This window comes from Xiphophorus couchianus, chromosome 15 (genome assembly GCF_001444195.1).
Source record: "Xiphophorus couchianus chromosome 15, X_couchianus-1.0, whole genome shotgun sequence".
Classification (NCBI taxonomy): Eukaryota; Metazoa; Chordata; class Actinopteri; order Cyprinodontiformes; family Poeciliidae; genus Xiphophorus; species Xiphophorus couchianus.
In genome coordinates, this window is record NC_040242.1 from 8,951,374 (window position 1) to 8,956,700 (window position 5,327).

Consider the following 5,327-nt stretch of genomic DNA (forward strand, 5'->3'; position numbering starts at 1 on the left):
ATGCCCAGAAGAAGCTGCTAAATAAACAGTCTCAACCACAGTGTATTGAACAGAATTGTTGCTTTAGGTAATTGTGTTTTAAAAGAGCCCAAGTCACTGAATCATCCTCTATAGACTCAAAATTTGACTTTGGGTGTGCACAGCCCTATGTTTACATACTTTAAAAGGTCATAAGGTATTGTTCTCTTAAAAGTGAGCATTCCTACAGAAGTTATTTTCACCTTGAATTTGAAATTATGTTCTAGGCGTTTCTTTAAAGTGCTTTTACCGAAAGGCTCTGCTATGCATGTTTAAAGCTGTTGCCATAAAAATCTAAAGTTTATATGGTCTTTGTTTGGGAAATTCCCAACAATACGTATATACATCATGTAAATTTGAAAATAAAAGTAATTTGTTATTAGTAATATGATTTGTGAAACCCAGTTGTTAGATGATTCCATTTATAGAAACCTATTAGCTGGCATTAGTCATTTTACAGCAAGCATATTAAACGGGCTATGACATAAGTTTTATTCATCGTTGCAGCTTCTTTTTCTGTTTCATGGCTTTTTTGGGTGAAAAGTTTCTTCTGGAATTTTTCTGAGATCTAGTTTTGACCAAACATGTTTTGAAACATAACCTCCCCCCCATTTACTTTTTTCATTCTTCCTGTCCTTTATCTTTTCTTCTACTTTCCTTTCTAGTTTGGGCAGTAAATATATGACTCCAGGCAAGATACTTATCCAGCAACAAGGTTCTCCAAGAGCAATAACATGCTGTGACCCAGGAAGCACATAGAAGCCTTTCAGACCTTGTACCGCACCACACACACATACACACCCCAGCGCGCACGCCGACGAGACACAGGGAAACATCTGTGTATGGTGAAGTGGTCAGCGCGCCAGTAAAACTGGATGAGGCTTTAAAGACATTCCTTCATTTTACGGCTAGGTGAAAGAAAGGCGGTTGAAGGTAATGAGGAGGCAAATACCTCGAGTGTCATCGACACCACACCGCCTCCCAGATTTCTATCGCAGCTTTCTGCAGGGCCAAACAAACAAGCAAACACACACACACACCAGCCAGTAAAGAGGTAACTGTCATTGCTGATGAGGTGGAACACAGCCCCCTACAGAGTTGCAAATATGTTTGTTTATATCCACATTCAATCCAACATCTCTGTGTAAAATAAGTGCAAAAGATCACAGTGACTGCAAGCCCCCTTAAACAGCAAGAGGGTGCTGTGAAGCACAGCCTACAAATAACTCATTTTGCTCCGTGAATTCTCTCAGATATTAATAAAAAATTAATTTATTTCTATTTTTCTTCAGATGATTTCAGAGTATTGTGCACATTGTTTTTTTTGTTTTTTACCTGCCTAACTTTTCTGTGTATGACATTCATGCTGAAGTACTGAGATACTAGCCAATTTCTTTTATGTTACTTTATTTGTATTATTGTGAAACTAATTAGCATTTTTTTGACACAAAGTTTCGGTAAGTCTATTGTAAGAACGACAATAAAAATGAGACATGAAAAATAATCTGGGTTAAGATTTTGTCATCATGTACAGTATGTAATGACTAATGTAAAGATGGTGTATTTACCTCTTATTTAGGTGTAACTGGTGAATGAATTTATCTTTGACTCAAGTATTGAATATTGCAGAACATTTTGTTTATTTAAAAAGAAGAAATTTGTATTTTCAACCTAAAGTGTGAATTCCTATAGAAATAGTAGCACCGAGAACCAACCTCTCAGAATCACATTTAGAGCAGTGACAGGGAAACTGATGAGTGACAAATTTTCTCACTTTCCAAAAACAACACTCCAACATTTGTTTTGTGTCATTATTAGCAGATAAGGTGCAATAGTAAATGGAAATCTTCTTGACAGCTGTTTTTTTAGCGGTCTGGGGGGATGGTGTTCAGTCTCCCATTTATGTTTTTACGCATACTTTTAAGTCACCAAGCAAATGAATGTGTGTCTACAACTAGAAACAATCATATTATCTGATAAATAATAATCAGTTACAAAGAGGAAAAAGAGGAAAAATAAGGAATCGAAAATAATGCACTTGAATGAAGGGCCATGTTTGTAAATAAAATAAAGTATCATACTTTATTATGATAGTATTTAGTATTTATGTACTAAATCTTTAGTACAAATTTTAAAAAGTGACAAACTCGCAGGTATTTGTCTATTTGCATCTCTGGTAAGCCACGTCACACTGCAGATCAAACAGTACCCTCTCAGACAACTTTTCACCGTATGTGGATTATCTGGAGTGTCACACACCCTCTCCGATCCCAGGCCGATCTATCCAAACAGAGCAGGCGAGCAGGGGGAGGAAATTGAATTTCCCTCCTCAAAGACAGACCTCTAAATCCCCATCAATGGGAGCTTAGAAAGCCTGGAGTCCATCAAGTTTCGTCTGTCAATGTGGTCCAGCCAATCAGATTCCTTCCTCTTGCATGTCTTTCCTTAGCAAACATGTCACAAAAAGAGATAGTCACACTCAGGCGCTCACATGAGCTCCAACAGAAAAAAAATACTCGAATAATCAAACAAATGCAAACACACACACACAGAGACACACAGTCCTGTCCCTCCTCTCAGCACCAGCCTCAGCATCAACAATCAACAATCTGAGGCATTGTGGACCCTCTGATCCTGTGACCTTTCACCTTTGGAGTTAACCTCAGAGAAGCCTGCGCTGAGAAGTGAACTAGGCAGCGGCAGAAAAGAAGGTGAAGTTCCCATGAGAACAGGAACAAGGGAAGTTCAGAAATACAAGACACTGAAGATAGTGATGATGATGATGATGATGGTAAGGAAGGTCGATGACGTGTACTTTAGTGTTCTGCACTGATTGAAGACACTATTGGAGTGTCAACGTTGCGAAATATAAAACATGGAGGCAAATCAATATTAGAACTTATGCCTTAAGTATAAGAGGTTTGTAGGCCAACAATGAAATATTCTTTCATTTTGTACATGAAACGTACAACTACAAAGTGTCTCAACTTATCAGACAAAAATGTGATTAGAGAATGAAACTCCTAGAGCTCCACTCCCACCATCCCCCTTTCGACTCGCTTTCATCACTGTGTTGACACTCTAACATACAGCAGCTGCTCCAAATGGCAACAGCAGCATCTCTCTAGAGGAAAGCCCCAGCTGCAACACCTCTCTCTGGGCATCCAGGTCAGCAACCCCACCAACTACCCCAGAACCCGAGGTCTCATATGAAAGGATTCAAACCTGCCTTTGAATAAAGGCATTATTGACCTGCGAATTTGTGACAACACCCACTTACCCTGGATCTGTATTGACAGATCCTGCGGTTCTGGTGAAAGGTTTGCAAATACATGAATGTCATTCATGTTGGGATTTTAAATAATGATTTGTAACAGTTTGAAACTAAATTAACTGCATTCTTGTATTTGGATATTTCACTTCTCTTCTTGTCAAACATGGCAGAGTTTATTTAGATTGGCTAATCTCCTGGCATAGGTCAGAGTTTTATAGTTCATAAGTTTTTGATATGCTTAAATTGAGGGTACAGCGAGGTGTTTAATATTAGCCCTTATCTACACCCGATCTAGTTTTAGTGTGTTTGTTGGCATTTTGGATCATTATTTTCTTAGAACACCCAAGTTTAGATCACAGACAGACCTCTATGCGGTTGGTTATTGTGAACGGATCAATGGTCCAACTGCAAATGTAAGTTTCTGATAACCAATGGAAAGAGAGCCTTGGATATGTCATCAGGTGTGTGCCAAGTTAAAACAAAAAAACACAAAAAAACTTTATTTGTCACTATACTCAACAACTTTTTTACCATCACTGCTCCCAGCAAACATTCCTGTTGGTATTTTCACAATTATTTATACAGTTTTACTGTTTTGAATCATTGGTAAAAAATGGCAAATTGCCTGTACTTGTATAGCACTTTGTCAAGTCCAGAGCACGCCAACGTGCTTCCCACTTCATTCAGTCATTCACCCATTCACACACATATTCACACGGAAATAAATGGTGGCAAACTAATTGTAGACACAGATGCCCTGGGGCAGTCTGACAGAGGCACTGGGTAGAAGCGTCTTACCCACAGACACAATGACGAAGACAGACGGAGTGGAAGTTTGAACCATCGACTGATTTGATACAGGATGAACTATCACTGTAGCCACTTTCATAAAATATTCTGCTGGTATTGCGAATCTCTGTTTTTCTGCAGTGTTTTTATTCATTATATTTACTATATAAAAGATATTTCTATTCTATATTTCTTTCTATATTTCTAAACAACATTATGAACATGAATGCACAACAGCACTGGACATAATACAAATCACTTTACTAACTACAATCAGTTTTATCAAAAACGATTGATGGTGTAACATATATTGCAAAGTTGAATATGTTTATTGTCTCCAACCAAAATAGTTTTGTAAAAACACAGAAAGCTTACAATAAGGAGCAGCATAATTTTTTAATGTCCCTTATTGTCCTCTGTACAGTTCAGTAGTTTTGATGAGAAGCCATTTTGTTGCCTTCTTTTCCTGACTCATTCCATTTCCTGACACCTGCCTTACTTATACGGCATGTTCTTTTGTTGTGCCTGTTTAGAAGATTGAAAAAACCTGAAAGAAATTATTTATAAATAAAAAGAGCTGATTATGATGTCCGTATATCTGACTTCTAACATTCAATAAGACATCCAAACATTGGCCTTACAAAAAAGCTCACTCAAGAGCAAACCTAACTTGGACCTATACAACGTGGAGATCCATCAAAACAGAACTGTGACACATTTGTCTCTGGTTATGTTATACAGTCGTATACAGCATGCACATGGACACAGACACACTTTCTATCAGCGGTCTATATCCTGTTTGGCAGCACTCTAATGACCTCTAAACAATGTATCCTTTAGATAAGGATCAGATCGCTGTACAGTTGTGTGTGTGTGTGTGTGTGTGTTCGTGTACGATGCTGGCTATAATCGGCAGTATTCATGCAGGCCCAGGCTTCCAGCGTTTCTACAGCTGTTGCCTGTTGTACTCCCTGACCTCCGCCAGTAGGTCCTGAGGCCATGAGTCCTGATAGCAGCCGCTCAAACGCTCCCCTCTGGATCTGCAGGGCCAAGGTCGAAGACAAGCACAAGCCGTTCAACCGTTTGTGATGCGTACAAACATTTCACATGTCTTCCCTAAAAGTTTGTTTAAAAACACAGGCATACCTTTTGTTCACACCTGCATAAAAGCGCTGATGATTTTGTTATTTTTGTTTTTTTCGTCAGGAAAAAAAATTGCTGTTAACTGTATGATCCAGATTGCTTC